Source organism: Petaurus breviceps, unplaced genomic scaffold, assembly GCF_028583685.1.
Source record: "Petaurus breviceps papuanus isolate PSGF00001 unplaced genomic scaffold, PetGlider_PUasm1.0 214, whole genome shotgun sequence".
NCBI classification, from domain to species: Eukaryota; Metazoa; Chordata; class Mammalia; order Diprotodontia; family Petauridae; genus Petaurus; species Petaurus breviceps.
The window spans coordinates 2,953,759-2,968,982 of NW_027185863.1; the positions used below are offsets into that span (position 1 = coordinate 2,953,759).

The 15,224-nt window shown below is 38.9% G+C and overlaps 2 long non-coding RNA genes across 4 annotated transcripts in view; one reads left to right on the forward strand and one right to left on the reverse strand.

The window, feature by feature from the left end:
* The window catches only part of LOC138165710 (uncharacterized), an 81,443-nt gene extending 67,539 nt beyond the window's left edge, over positions 1-13,904 (forward strand). Inside the window, exons 4-5 of one of the 2 annotated variants that reach the window (XR_011169423.1) lie at positions 10,531-10,776; positions 11,878-13,904. This is a non-coding gene — a long non-coding RNA (uncharacterized lncRNA). The remainder of the gene's footprint in view (positions 1-10,530; positions 10,777-11,877) is intronic. The other variant, XR_011169424.1, reaches the window with a different exon arrangement.
* The window catches only part of LOC138165709 (uncharacterized), a 42,466-nt gene continuing 29,516 nt past the window's right edge, over positions 2,275-15,224 (reverse strand). The window contains exons 4-5 of one of the 2 annotated variants that reach the window (XR_011169422.1): positions 6,960-7,054; positions 2,275-3,532 (exon numbers count right to left, since the gene is read on the reverse strand). This is a non-coding gene — a long non-coding RNA (uncharacterized lncRNA). Of the gene's footprint in view, positions 3,533-6,885; positions 7,055-15,224 lie in introns of those variants that run through there. The other variant, XR_011169421.1, reaches the window with a different exon arrangement.

The window sequence follows — 15,224 nt, forward strand, 5'->3', positions numbered from 1 at the left end:
CTTCTTTTCTCTTCTGACATTGCCACCACTCTGGCACAGGCCCTCATCACTTCAGAGATGGATTATGGGAATAGCCTTTTGGTGGGTAGCCTTGCTCAAGTCTCTCTCCACTCCAATACATCCTCACTAATGTGGTTTTCCTAAAGCACAGGATTGACCGTGTCATTCCACCCCAATATCCCCACTCAATAAACTCCAGTGCCTCCCTAGCTCTCCTGAGTTCCCCCAGGATCAAATACAAATCATTGGTTTAGCATTCAAAGTCCTTCATAACCTAGCCCCTCTCCTACCTTTCTAGTCTTATACCTCATCTCCTGCCACATATACTTTCATCTAGTGAAATTGGCCCCCTGGCCCTTCCACAAACAAGACGTTCCCTCTCTTGACTGGTCATTTTCTCTGGTTGTCCCTCATCCCTGGAGTGCTCTCTCTCCTTTTCTTGGCCTTCTAGTTTCCTTTAAGTTCCAACTAAAATCCCATTTTCTATAGGAAACTTTTCCCAACCTTCTTAATCCTAGTGCCTTTCTTTCTCTTAATTATCTTCTATATATACCTTATTTGTACAAATTTGTTTGCATGCTGTCCTCCCTAGTAGACTGTGACCTATTTTAGGGCAAAGACTCCTTTTATATCCTCAGCACTTAGGACAATAACTGGTACATAGTAGGCACTTAATAAATATTTTTTGACTGACTGCTTTTTGGATCCAGTCATTCTATTCATAGAATTATACTAGTCACATAAACACACTATCTCCTCGTATGTTTATCTCCTTATCTATTCCATGAGAGAAAGTAAAATGTTTCACTAAAGTGTAGGTAAAGTACATCTGTGGAATTCCTCTCACCTACCAGTTTAGTGATTCTATCAAAAAAAAAGAAATTAGGTTAGTTTGGAGTGACCTTTTCTTGAGTCTATATTGGTTGGCTTTTCATAATCACTTCTTCCTTTTCCAGATAATCACCAATCACCTTTAATAAGATGTTCTAGAATTCTTCTAGTAATTGATGTCAAACTCATTGGTCTATAATCATAAACTCTATTCTCTTTCCTTTTTGGAAAATCTAGACATTTGCCCTCACCCGGTTCTGCTGTACCTTTCTTGTTCTCCTCAGTCTTTTAAAAATCATTGAGAGTTGCTTAAAGAATTACATCTGCCCATTCTTTCAGTGCTGTTGGATAGAGTTCAGTTGGATCAAGTAATCTGGGCTCATCAAAGATTGTGGTGCTCTCTCACAATTTCACTACTTTATATTGAGTATCTACCCCCTATTACCAATTTTTGCTCTGTCCTTTCAAGCCCAAAGGTTATTTTCCTTGTCAGAGAAAACAGAAGCAAATTGAGTTCATCAGCTCTGTCTTTTCTTGGAGCAGTCCTTTTACTTCTTGATTTCTCTCTTTTTCTCAATATAACTATATTGACTTTAGTTTTCCTTACCTATACCAGCTCATTCTCTGTTTTAGCACTCTTAGTACTCTCATTACAGTCATATCTTGCTTTTATATTCATTCTTCTTCATATGCCTTTGCTTCTATATATATTACCAACACAGGCAGCCAACCAAGGAATGGCATATATGTTTGTGATGGAGATGATATAAATGCACTGTTTTAGCAAACCTAAACTGCATCTCCACTATGGTAAACAAATATTTTCTCCTACTTCAGCATGTAAGCATAGGAACACTGGAAATAACTAACCTGAGGGTCATTTCACTCTCCTATAGCTTTGACATGCAATTCACATGTTTCAAATCTCATCTGTTTTTGAACTAAATATGTCCCTCATCCTATGAAAGACATATGTTTGGTGTTAATAGAAACCTGAGCATTAAAAATATGTTTGGCATTATTAGAAATCTGAGCATCTGGCATTCAAGTATATATTGCCCTAGGTTTGATTTGGTGAATTGGCTTTTTTAAAATAAGTATTGAAATTCCAGTCTGGGATTCAAAAAAGAATTTGACTAAAATCTGGAAAATGGCCTATAATGGCAGGTTACATACCTTTCTCCCTTCTCCAGCCCCCCTCCTCCTCCACTTTACCCTATCCAAGTAAAATCTTAACTTTAACCTAAGGATGCTTTGAAATGGAGAAGGTAAAGTATTTTTGGTAATGCAGGCATTGATATAGCAGGAAGGATTTAGGACTCTTTTCCTGATCACTTTATCTAGAACACTTTCTTAACCCAAATCAGATGTAACAGCAAAGTTTTTAGAGTTTAATATTCTCTTCTGTGAAATAAAATAAAGAAAAAATTAGAGAGAATACTCATATATGTAAAAATAAAGAAAAACAAATTTCACCAAAATCTTCACAGGAAATATATTTGCTTTATATACAAATGGAATAATAAGCTATTTTAATAAGGCATATCCATAATGTGTAGACAGGCAACATCACTGGAAGAATACAGCAAGGACTTGTGATGCTTTGGTATGGGAACTTGCTCAAAGCTTGTAGTCCTTCTTTAATTTCTAATCTTAGGGAGGTGCCCAAGACAAAAAGTAAAGTGACTTGCTCATGATCATAAAACTAGTCAGAGGTAAGATTTCCTTATGCAGGACAGATATAGTGGTCAAAGATGTGATGGTCAAAGAATTTATCAGCTAGTGACCAGTCAAGTAGTCATAAGCCTTTCCATATATAGTTGAACTGGTCCTCCAAAAACAGGCATAGTCCATTGTCAGGACAGTGTTTGAACCCTTATTGGTAGAAGCTTGTATTCTACTGTCATTGTCTTTGAGAACTCAGTGACTACTCAACAGAATGATGAGGAATATGAGAAGTACTTCAATTTTTGAAGAATTTCCTCAATTATGAATGTAGATTTTAAAAAATCACAGGAGTATCAAGAGTACCTGTAACTTTGTCCCCTATATGTAAAGCCAAGCATGAGCAGCTCTCCAGAGGACCGCTTCTATGAAGAGCTTTAAGGTTCTGATCACATAGTATAGTGAACTCTCTATTTATTCAGCAGTAAACTAAAGCAAAACATTCACAGAAACCAAACTACAGCATTCACTATCTTATAACATAACAATTTATCACTAAAGTGGCCACATAGTTTTCACCTAAGTGGTCACATAATTTTAAACAAAAGATATCATTCAGTAAGTCCTTAACTCAATCATCCTAAAGGAGCAAGCCTCCTTAAAGGACACAAAGTACAAAGGGCAAAGTTCTCCACCCCTAGGTCACATTGTCTTAATCTCTCAGACAAAAAGTCTTCTTTCTTATTGGAGATTAGTTTTCAATCATCCTTAACTCAATCATCCTTAAGAGGTACAAGGTACAGAGTACAAAGTTCTACTGCCCCTAGGCCACAGTAAATCATGATCTTCTCAGTCAGCAATACATACCCAAGGAGAGGTCTTTTCATCTTGACCCAAGGCTGGCTCTTAGATTCCATGGTTCCTCTTCCATGGTCCCAGCTTTTACCTGGATTTACCCAACTGTCACCTGGATTCAAAGGTAGGTGGCTCTCAGTTCCTCATCCAGTCCACCTCAGGTCCTTCATGGTTTCTGTTTCTGGGAAGACAAAGTTTAACAGAGCCAAAATAACATTCATTCACATTACAGGTACCCTTATCAATTCACTTTCTGCTTGTGAAATCAACACGGACCCACAAACAAAGTCTGAGAACTCAAATTATCAGTATAGTCCCATGACCTCTGAAACCCTCTTCTAGGACTTCTGTAAACAGACAACAAGGAAATCCTCTTTCAGGGCTTCCAGTAAGATCCCAGGGCTTCTGTACAAAGTATTACAAACACAAATCAACACAGACAGAACAGACAAACAGTGCTGGGATACCACAAGCTTTCTCTTCTCAGTTCTACCACCACAAGTTTTCCCTTCTCAGTTCTGCTCTCTCGAAGTTTGTGCTCAGCTTTTCATCTGGTCATTAGCTTCTCTCTGTTTTTCCCACCTCTTACATCCTTTCTGTTCCTGTCTTTGGAAAGTCCCTCCCACTGTGGGTTTCACAAGTTCTGTTTCTTAACAAAGACTTGATATAATCATGGGCAAGGCTCAAAAGAAACTTGAACTGAAACAAGGTGCTAAATAATTAAAAAGCTGAAACAAGGCTCTAAGTACTTCTTTGCTTGCCATTACACAATATCACCTATGTAACTATGTCACCTTTGTCACCTAGCTATTTTTGGGGGGAGGGGAAAAAGCAGGGCAATTGGGGTTAAGTGACTTGCCCAAAGTCACACAGCTAGTAAGTGTCAAGTGTCTGTAATGGCAAGCAAAGAAGTAGTTAACACCTTCCTTCAGCTATTGAATTAATACTTTGTTTCGGCTATTTAATTAACACAGAAGTAGTTAACGGCCTTGTTTCAGTTCATGATTGTATCCAATATCTTGACCCAGAACTTGTAAATCCCACAACTTGTGAACTCCTACAACAGGAAGGGGAGGAAGTAATGACCATGTATAAGGAGGGACCCAGGCTGGAGAGAGCACAACTGAGAAGGGATCTCTTGTGGAGGAGAAAGAGAAAACTTGTGGTATCTGGCACTCTATGTTTGTTCTGTCTGCATTGATGTTTGTTTATGATACTTTCTACAGAAGTGTGGGACCTTACTGGAAGCCCTGAAAGAAAATTTTCTGGTTGTCTGTTTACAGAAGTCCTGGAGGAGGGTTTTGGAGGTCCTGGAACTGTACTGATGATTTGTGTTGCATTCTCAGACCTTGTTTGTGGGTCTGTGTTGATTTCTATGTTGATGATTTGTGTTGACCTCTTGGACCTTGTTTGTGGGTCCCTGTTGATTTCACAGGTAGATAGTGAATTGATGATGGTGCCTGCAATGTGAATGAATGTTGTTTTGGCTCTGCTAAGCTTTGTCTTCCCAGAAACAGGGACTGTGAAGGACTTAAGGTGGACTGGACACTGTGAGCTTCAATATGGAATGGGAATTGGACAAGGAACTGGGAGCTGCCTGCCTTTGAACCCAGGTGACAGTTGTGTAGATTTGGGCAGGCACTGGGACCATGGAAAAAGAAACATGGAAGCTGAGAGCCAGCCTCAAGTCAGGATGAAAAGATCTCTTCTTAGGTACCTGATGCTGACTGAGAAGATTATGATTTACTGTGACCTAGGGGTGGAGAACTTTGACCTTTGTACTTTGTGTCCCTTAAGGAGGCCTTAAAGATGATTGAATTAAGGACTTACTAAATGATTGAGTTACTAAATGATTGTACTTTGTTTAAAACTATGTGGGCACTTTGGTGAAAGCTTTGTGATCATTTTAGTGATAAGTTATGTCCTAACATTATGGATTCTGTACTTTGATTTCTGTGAATGTTTTGCCTTAATTTACTGCTGAATAGAGAGCTAACTATACTATGTAATTAGAACCTTGAAGATGTTCACAGCAGAAGTCCTCTGGAAAGCTGCTCGTGTTTGGCTTTACAGTGTCTGAAGCTGGATTTGAACTTAGGTCCTCCTGACTTCAGGGTCAGTGCTCTATTCATGGCACCACCTAGCAGCCCTCACCTAGCTATTTTCAAATCATGTTATAGTTGTTGATATCTGAAATCATTACTTTTTTTTTTCCTTTTTTTTTTTTGGAGGGCAATTGGGGTTAAGTAACCTACGCAAGGTTACAAGGCTAGTTTTTTTTGTGTGGGTATTAAGTGTCTGAGGCCAGAACCAAACTTGGGTCCTCTTGACTCCAGGGCCGGTGCTTTACTCACTGTGCCACCTAGCAACCCCTTCATCACTACTTCTAAAAATTATTTTGGTTATTAGATCCACCACTAGGTCACACATGACTGAAGTTGTTTGCAGATGATATTTCAATATAATTGGTTTTCTTTTCTAATCCTATATATTTTATTCTATGTGTCTAAAACTATTATTCTGAGAAGGGGTCCATAAGTTTAAAAAAAGGCTAAGAACTCCTGGCCTAGATGATCTCTGGAACTTTAGTTCTTTAAGGAGAACTCAAGTTCTAAAACTTTTAATGAGATCAGTAAGGAAGAGAGTAGAAGAAAGGGAGAGAAGAGGGTCAAGGATAAAATTTCTGCAAATGCTATCACCCATGGTTAGGGAAGAGGTAGATTAGCCAGCAAAGGAAACAGAAGAAGGAGTTGGAAATATAATAGGAGAAATATCTTAGAAGTCAGAGGAGGAGTGAGTATCCAAAAAAAAGGATGATCGAGAAAGTCCAAAGTTGCAGAAAAGTCAAAGAAAATGATGACATAGGAAAGGTCTTTATATTTGAGAACAGGAGGTGATCCTTGTTTATTTAATAAAGTTGTGTTGATGGAAACATTTGGGGAAGAATTGATGGAAGGATTTTAGGAAAGAATCATTGGTGAAGACTGAGCATAGCTTACTTTCTCAAGAATTTTCAAGGTAAAAGAGAGGAGAACAAGGTAATGGTGGTAAAGTAGATAGAGCATTTGCCTTAGAGTCAGAGGACATTAGTTCAAATACCATTTCTGATGCTCACTTCTTGTTTGACCTTAATTCCCTCATCTGTAAATGGAGGGGTTGGCTTCTGAGATTCCAACCAGCTTCAGCTATGAGTCTATGGCATTAATGTAATGGAAAATGAATTAAGGAAATGGTTTTTGCTTTGTTTTGTTTTGGCCTTAGAGAACCTGAGCATATTTATAAAGAGATGGAAGAGTCAGTGGCAAGGGAAAATATGCATAAGAGAAAGGAAATGATTGATGCAACCTGATGGGTGGTCATTAAGGGCAACAGCACCAGGGATGAGCTTTGGCAAAGTATAAGGGACACCTTATTCCTAGAGAGTGAAGGAAAGAATAATTAAAACTACTGAGGAGTGTTATTTCAGATGGCCTTTTGTAACATTTTAAGGTTTGCAAAGTACTATACATACATTTTCTCAGTTGAGTACTATACAAGCTCGTTAGGTAAGTTTTATTATCCCCATTTTACAGATGATAAAGCTAGGTTCAGTGAAGTAAGTGACTTACACATGATCTCATGGTTGAGGTGGAATTCAAATCCAGAGTCTCCTAATTCCAAACCCAGTGCTCCAACAGTTATACTATGTTGAAAGATACATTGTCTGGTGAAAGAGAAAAAGAATTTTAATTAAGTAGCAATAAATCACCATAAACCCATGTGATTTGGGGTCAGGGACTCATTTGAGTGGAGGGCATAGCACACATAGATGCTTAACGAATGTTTGTTTAATGGATCTAGAGCAAAACTCTGGATCTAGCCCAAAGTCCTTATTTTACATATGAGGAAACTGAGTTTAACTTAACTTGCCCAAAGTGAAACACGCAATATTAGAAATGGGATTTAAAACCAAGGCTTCTGACTCAAGAACTTTTCTCTCTTTAGAGCTCTTTCTTTAGCATCATATAGGGAGCCTTCCCCAAGTCCTCTTAATTCTAGTGCTTTCCCTTGGTTAATTATTTCCTATTTATCTTGTATATAGCTTGTTTTATATAACTTTGTTTGCATGTTGTCTCCCTGTTAGATTGTAAGCTCCTTCAGGGAAAAAACTGTCTTTTTTTGGTATCATAAACACTTAGCATAGTGCAAGGCACATTGTAAGTACTTAATAAACATATGATTGATTGTTGAAACATTGTATAAACAGGGAAGTCCCCTCCTCTTCCCCTCCCTGCAAGTCAAACTATATCCCTCTCTAGCCCACCCCACCTTTGCTCCTAAAAGTCTGTTTTGTGAGGTTTAGGGTTAGGAAGACCACGTACAAACTAAGTCTTAAAAAAAAGGGGTTTGGGAAGTTTTTGAGCTATAAGAAACAATCTTGGGCAGAGCCAAGATGGTGGAGTGAAAGCACGAACTTGTCTGAACTCCCGTTCTAACCATCTCCAATATTGGTTAAAAAAACAAAAATGACTCCAAAAAAATTTTAGAGCTACAGAACCCACAAAGTGACAGAGAAAAACAAATCTCCCACTGAAGGCATCCTAGCAGGCCTACAAGAAGGGTCTATCACACCAAGCTGGGAGCCAAGTGCAATCCCATGTGAGCCACACACACCTAGACCTGGGACAGCCCCAATCAGCGGCCCAGACCAACCAGAGCAGACTTCAGGAGAGTGAATCACCGGTTTCCAGACTTCTCAACCCATAAACACCAAAGAGAAAGTAAAAGGTCAGTGGGGAACTCTCTTGGAACTGGGTGGAGAAGAGCATGGTCCAGTCCCTGCCCCCAGGGCAAGAGGTTGTGGAGGCGTGGCAGCTGCAACTGCTCTCTTGGGTGGTGGTCCAAGGGAGTGTGCCCAGTGTGCCAGAGCTTGAGGTGTCTGTAGAGAGGGTGCCTTCCTCATAGTTCTGACACCATTTGCAAAAGCCCCAGTGATTTAGGACACAGCTCTCTCCACTCTGAAAGAAGAATGCTCCCATGGCAAAGAGCTCAAAAGTCAAGTAATTGGCTGGCAAGATGGGCAAGCAGAGAAAATGCAATCAGACCATAGAATCCTTTTTTGGGGACAAAAAGGATCAAATATGGAACCAGAAGAAGTCAACAAAGTCAAAATTCCTGCATCAAAAGCTTCCAAGAAAAATATGAATTGGTTATAGGCCATGAAGGAGCTCAAGAAGGATTTTGAAAATTAAGTAAGAGAAGTGGAGGAAAAATTGGGAAGAGAAATGAGAATGATGAAAGAAAATCATGGAAAAATGAACCAACAGCCTGACTGAAGAAAATAGCACCTTAAAATAAACAGACTAACTCAAATGGCAAAAAGAGGCTCAAAAATCCAAGGAGGAGAAGAATGCCTTAAAAAGCCCAATTACCCAGATAGAGAAGGAAATTCAAAAACTTACTGAAGAGAATAATTCCTTCAAAATTAGATTGGAACAAATGGAAGCTAATAACTTTATGAGAAATCAAGATACTATAAAACAGATCCAAATGAATGAAAAAATAGAAGGCAATGTGAAATATCTCATTGGAAAAACCACTGACCTGGAAAATAGATCCAGGAAAGATCATTTAAAATTATTGGACTACCTAGAAGCCATGATAAAAAAAAAGAACCTAGAAATCATCCTTCAGGAAATTCTCAAAGAAAATTGCCCTGATGTTCTAGAACCAGAGGGCAAAATAGAAATGGAAAGAATTTACCAATCACCTCTTGAAAAATATCTCAAAAGAAAATTCGATGGAATATCATAGCCAAATTCCAGAGTTCCCAGGTCAAGGAGAAAATATTAGAAGCAGCCAGGAAAAACAATTTGAGTATTGTGGAAACACAATCAGGATAAACACAAGATCTAGCAGCTTCTACATTAAGGGATCAAAGGGCTTGGAATATGATATTCTGGAGATCAAAGAAGCTAGGATTAAAACCAAGAATCACCTACCCAGCATAACTGAGAATAATGCTTTAGGAGAAAATATGGTCATTCAATGAAATAGAGGACTTTCAAGCATTCTTGATAGAAAAACCAGAGCTGAACAGAAAATTTGACTTTCAAATACAAGAAGCAAGAGAAGCATGAGAAGGTAACCAGGAAAAAGAAATCATAAGGAACTTATTAATGTTGAACTATTTACATTCTTACATGGAAAAACGATAATTATAACTCATGAGACTTTTCTCAGTATGAGGATAGTTGAAGGGAAGATATATGTATATATATATATATATAATATATACATATAATACATATATATGTATGTATAGGAGGGTGTATGTGTGTATAAATCCATATGTGAGTATGTGTATATGTGTGTACACATCTACATAGACAGAGGGCATAGGATCAGTTGAATAGGAAGGGATGCTATCTAAAATATAAAATTAAGAAGTGAGAGAGGAATATAATGAGAGGAGAAAGGGAGAGATAGAATAGGGCAAATTATCTCACATAAAAGAGGCAAGAGAAAACTGTTACAATGGAAGGGAAGAGCAGGAAGATGAAAGGGAATGGGTCAACCCTATTCTCATTGAATCTGGCTTAAGGAGGGAATAACCTACACACTCATTTGGGTATCTTACCCTACAGGAAAGTAGGGGGGAAGGGGATAAGAGAGGGCAGATTGGGGGAGAGGGTAGTTAGAAGCACACATTTTTGAAAAGGGACAGAGTCAAAGTAAAAAATAGAGTAAGTGGGGGGCAAGATAGGATGGCGGGAAATGTAATTAGTCTTTCACAATATAACTACTATGGAAACATTTTACCTAACTACATAAGTAGAACCTATATTGAATTGCTTATCTTCCTAGTGGGGGTAGGTGAGGAGGGAAGAAGGGAAATAATCTAGAAATCAAAGTTTTAAAAACAAATGTTTAAAAAATGGTTTTTTACATGCAACTGGGAAATCAGATATACAGGCACTGGGGTATAGAAATCCATCTTGCCACACTAGAAAGATAGGGGGAAATGGGGGAGGACATAAGAGAGAACAGATTGGGGTAAGGGGTATTCAGTAGGCTCACTATCTTGGGGTGGAGGGTAGGAGAAAGACAGGGGAAAATTAGTAACTCAAAATCTTGTGGAAATGAATATTGAAAACTAAAAATAATTTTAAAAAAAGAAACAATCTTGGATTCTTTCAGGTTAGAAAGATGATCCCCCTAGAAGAATGGATGATGCCTTTCTTTTGGAGGAAACCTAGTCTATACAAAGGAATGAGAGGTCAATGGGATGGATGGGATGATGCAGATGAGTGGTAAGCACCATCTACTGGAGGAGAACTCAACTGCAAAGAGGAGTGAACCCCAGGAAAAAAACATGGGACTGGAAGTAGGGATTGTGAACAACAGAAACACTTTCAAGAGGTCTGCCATCTGCTGGAAACTGAGGTAAACTTCAGTGAATCAGTGGAGGACTGCTTGATGGAAACATTGGTGGAGAACTGTGATGCTGCTTAAAGAAAAACAGGAAGCATATGTAACTGGAAACAAGCAATATAGTACAGTAGATAGAATTGCTGTGGATGGCAGCACTAAGGAAGAACAAATCCCACCCACCCCTTGTCCAGTGCCTAGAAAAGTACTATACACTAGATAGGTCTTGGGGGATGACAAGGGAGGATAGCTCACTTATTAGACTCAGATGTGAATCCAATTTGTTTCCATGAACTCACAAACAAATAGTGCATAGTTTGAGCCTTGTGAGTCTGTATGCTTGTAAGGGGAGCTAGTGGCCACTCATGGAAGAATATAAGATATTTGAATTCCCAGATCTCTGAGTAAGGTAAGAGGTCCCTTTCTATCTTGGGGTCAAGGTGAGAGAAAGTTGACAAAAGGGTTACATTTAAATGACTTAAAAGTCACATAAAGCCAAATTCTCTTAGGCCTTTCATCCCTCCATGGTGAATCAATCTTATATCAATCTGTCTGGGCCCTCAGTAGAAGGTCAATATAGCTTCCTAAGGGCCTGACACTAGGAGGGAGTGATTTAATAATTGAAGAGAATAGAACCTAGTCATTTTGGGGATCGCTTTTTAAAAATTTTACCTTTTGAGTGATTAAACAAAGTATGTGAATAGACATCAGTAATTAATGAGTTAAATTTGCTTGGCACATGGCACGGGGAGAGAGAAGGCATTAGCTGAGGGTATTCCTGGATACTCACCTAAAACTATCTCCTCCTATTTTAAAGATCAATAGTATCTCATTTCTTCCCTCAGTCTGACAGCATCACTTTAATAGTATTACTTCCTATTGAAAATTGTTGCTGGAAGTACTGTTTAGAATTCTGTACATCCACTTTAGCTCAAGCCTATGTCATCTGAAAACATGGAGAAGCTTTTAAAATTATAACTTCCTATTTTAAAACATGCTATTGTGCCTTATAATAATGCAATTATGGACCATAAATTCCATTTTTATTGGATGACTAATATAGCAATATGCCATAAGGCTCAGACAGCCTTTTATTTTCCTGTCATATTTTTCCAGGTCTTAGAAATTTGGACCAAACCATGACTCATCACCAATGTCCTTTGTGTGGCACTATGAAAAAACCATCAGTCGACTCATTTGTCCCCCCTTGGAGACATCATATTTTCATGTATATTGCAAGGATAATTACAAAATGGAAAATGTTTAATTTGTTGCTTGTTATGGGGAATCCAACACAGGAATTAACCTAGGATTTGCCCTGTCATGAAAAAATAGCATGAACCTTAGGTATATGTGCAATACACACATATGCTAAGACCAACCAATTTACAAGTGGGAAACCCATTAAGAAATTGACTTGCTGGGGCAGCTAGGTGGCACAATGAATAGAGCACTGGTCCTGGAGTCAGGAGGACCTGAATTCAAATTTGACCTCAGACTCTTAACACTTACTGTGTGACCTTGGGCAAGTCACTTAAAAAAAGAAATTGACTTGCTTCCACATATGAACTTTAACATGCACACCAAAGTGCTTGTGTCAGTTGGATAGTATTCTAAAATGACTACTCTGATAAAGAGAATTTGACTAGTTTCTCAAATTCTGGAGAAACTTTGACAAAACAACTCTATTTCATTCTCCCAGCATGTTTTGTTCCATGTGGCTTAAAATGCCAATATATGTTGAAAAAAATGCATTGGAATGGGAGTTGGAAGACCCGAGTTCTCATCTAAGTTAGCATCATCATCTTCCTGTGTCATGGTCTTCTTCCAGAATGAAGACAAACCACAGCCTGTGAGTAGTTCGAGCTTCCAGAGTGGAGACCCAGCTAGCCAGTTCCCGTTGGGCAACTCAGCTCTTCCTCTCCTCTCCTCCCTCCCCCTACCCACCCTGTCTATCCTTCTCTCTCCTCCTCTCCCTTCCTCTCCCAGAATGGTGCATCATACCCTTACCTGAGGGTATTCTGCCCAAAGGAAGGCAAATTTTGATGGCTAGTTAGTTATCTTGGAGTTTACTGGCTAGACTTCTTTCTCAAAGAACATGTCTTAAACCCAATTCACTCTGGATCTCATCGATTGGATAACAATAGGCCTCTTTATGGTTACTTTTTGGGCCTCCCTGCCTCAGGGTGAATGTAAATAGTAATGGTTTCTCTTTTGTCCAGCAAGTCTAAGGGTCTTCCCTCCCAGTGTGAATTTTTCTTTTTTATTAAAGGGACCATAAGTTGACTTCTTCAACTTCTTCAATAGGCCTATTCACTAAATGGGTGTTGCCTCACTCAAAGTGAGAACTCAGAAAGACATTAATTTAAAAAGGCCCCAACCCAATTTTTTTAATTAAAAAAAAAAAGGCCAAAGTCTCCCACTGCGTTCCTGATCCATCTCCAAACATGCTGATCTGTATCTGGTCACTGGACCCAAATGGCTCTGGAGAAAAAAGCGAGGCTGGTGACCTTGCACTGTCCTCCCTCACTCAGATCTAATTCAATTAAATCATGTCATCATCTCCCTGATGTCATGGTCCTCTTTGAGAATGAAGGACAAACTGCAACATCTAAGTTACATCATTGACTTGCTGTGTGAATGTCAGCAAATCACTTAGCTATTTTGAGTTTATCCCAATTATAATGGGATAAAAATACTGGTAGTTAAAGTAAACTTCATATCAGAGGCTCCCTCTTTACATGAAGAGCCCAGGGACACATTTGGGATCTCTCATTGAATCTGGCTTGTCACTCCAGCCTGGGTGGAATCTAGGAACTTCGTCTGCTTCTTCCCCAATGATAAACACAAGCTTTCCTTACAAATTCTCAATATTAAAAGGGTTAAGAACATACTGTGTTGTGCTAGAATATATTTTTAATAAAGAGAAGAAGCAAAGAATGGTATGTTAGTGGGTAGTGATAGGCAAAAAACAAACAAACAAAACACCAAAAAAACCAGTCCTATTAATAACACTTCTTAAAAATTCACAGGAGAAAAAAGTACAAAAGAGAACATGAACCAACAGAATAATGCTCTTAAATGTATGAAATAAATATATAAGACTACAAAGGAAACCAGTTGTACTGAAATACATTTATCAAGGTTAAAAAAAAAAGTTTAAGAAAACTGACTTAGGGGGTCCACAGATTGGGAGCTGGCTCAGTCAGTCTAGAACTAATGATTGATCACCCATGTTTTCAGGACTGAACTTTCCAGATGTCTCAGGTAAAATATTTTGGGTGAACTCATGGGCACTGTTTGGAGTATTTACCTTGTTGCTTCTCTCACCAGCATCTACTGCCACTGAGGTCTTTTCACAGCATTGTAGAAAAAGAAATCAAGCTTGCTCTATGTACCACATGAAAACATCTTTGTCATTTCAGCATTGTAAATACCAAGGTGGTAACTGGCCAGGAGCAGAGAGTTACTAGAAAGGTAGTATGATAACAGTTAACAGAGGATTCACTTTGGAGTCAGGAAGATCTGCTTTTGAATCTTGCCTCAGACACTCCCTAATTTTGTGATCCTGGGCAAATCATTTAACTTCTCTAGGTGTCAGCTCATCTTTAGAAGGAGGGATGGATTCAATGAAGTCTAAGGTTGATTGTAGTTCTAAATCTATGAACCAGTGATCCTAAGAACATCAGGGAAATGATTTATCATTTCAGGAGGGAGGTGACTTCTCCAACAGCAGTCTCCCCTTCTCTCATGGGGACATGTGGGGACATAGGGAAGAAGGTTGCTATTGTCACCAGTCATACTCCATTCAAATGTGCTATATCCATAAGTACCCATTGTCTTTTCCCAAAACCCATTGCAACCTCTTTCCACACGAACTTTAAACAGTCCCCATTTTAACTCTGTGCTCAGGAAGTATCCCACTCTTGGCATTCACAACAGAAAAAATAGCCTCTTCCATTGTCTTAGTAGTTTGCACAATGGGAACATAAAAGAAAATTGCAAAAGTTTTTATAAAAGTTAAAATTTGCTTATTTGGAAAGGCCAATGGGGCTGGTGAATCCACAGCTGTTCTTTTGAGGAAGGAAAAAGTTTTCACAAGATGACTGCTCTGGAGTCCTAAGAAATCAGAGCTGCTAACAACCTGGACTCTCTGCCAAGACAGGTGACTTTACAGCTGTCCCGAACTCTCCCTGGGTCTAGGAAAGTGGTGACATCATCTGTTCTGCCAGGAGAAACAGACCGCTCGTTGGCAGCTCTGGTTTTTCACGATCTTGGGGAGGTGCTAATTGTCTCAGATTTTGTTAAAATACTAAGCTAAGGTTTCCATTTTTAAACAAGAGCCATATGCTTTCTTCCTGCCTGAGAATCTTCATACAGGATCTGGGGGCTTAATAAAAACACCTTAATAAGGCACTCCTAAACAGTTCAAAAGGGAGGAAATATTGCCAAAGTTGATTTTA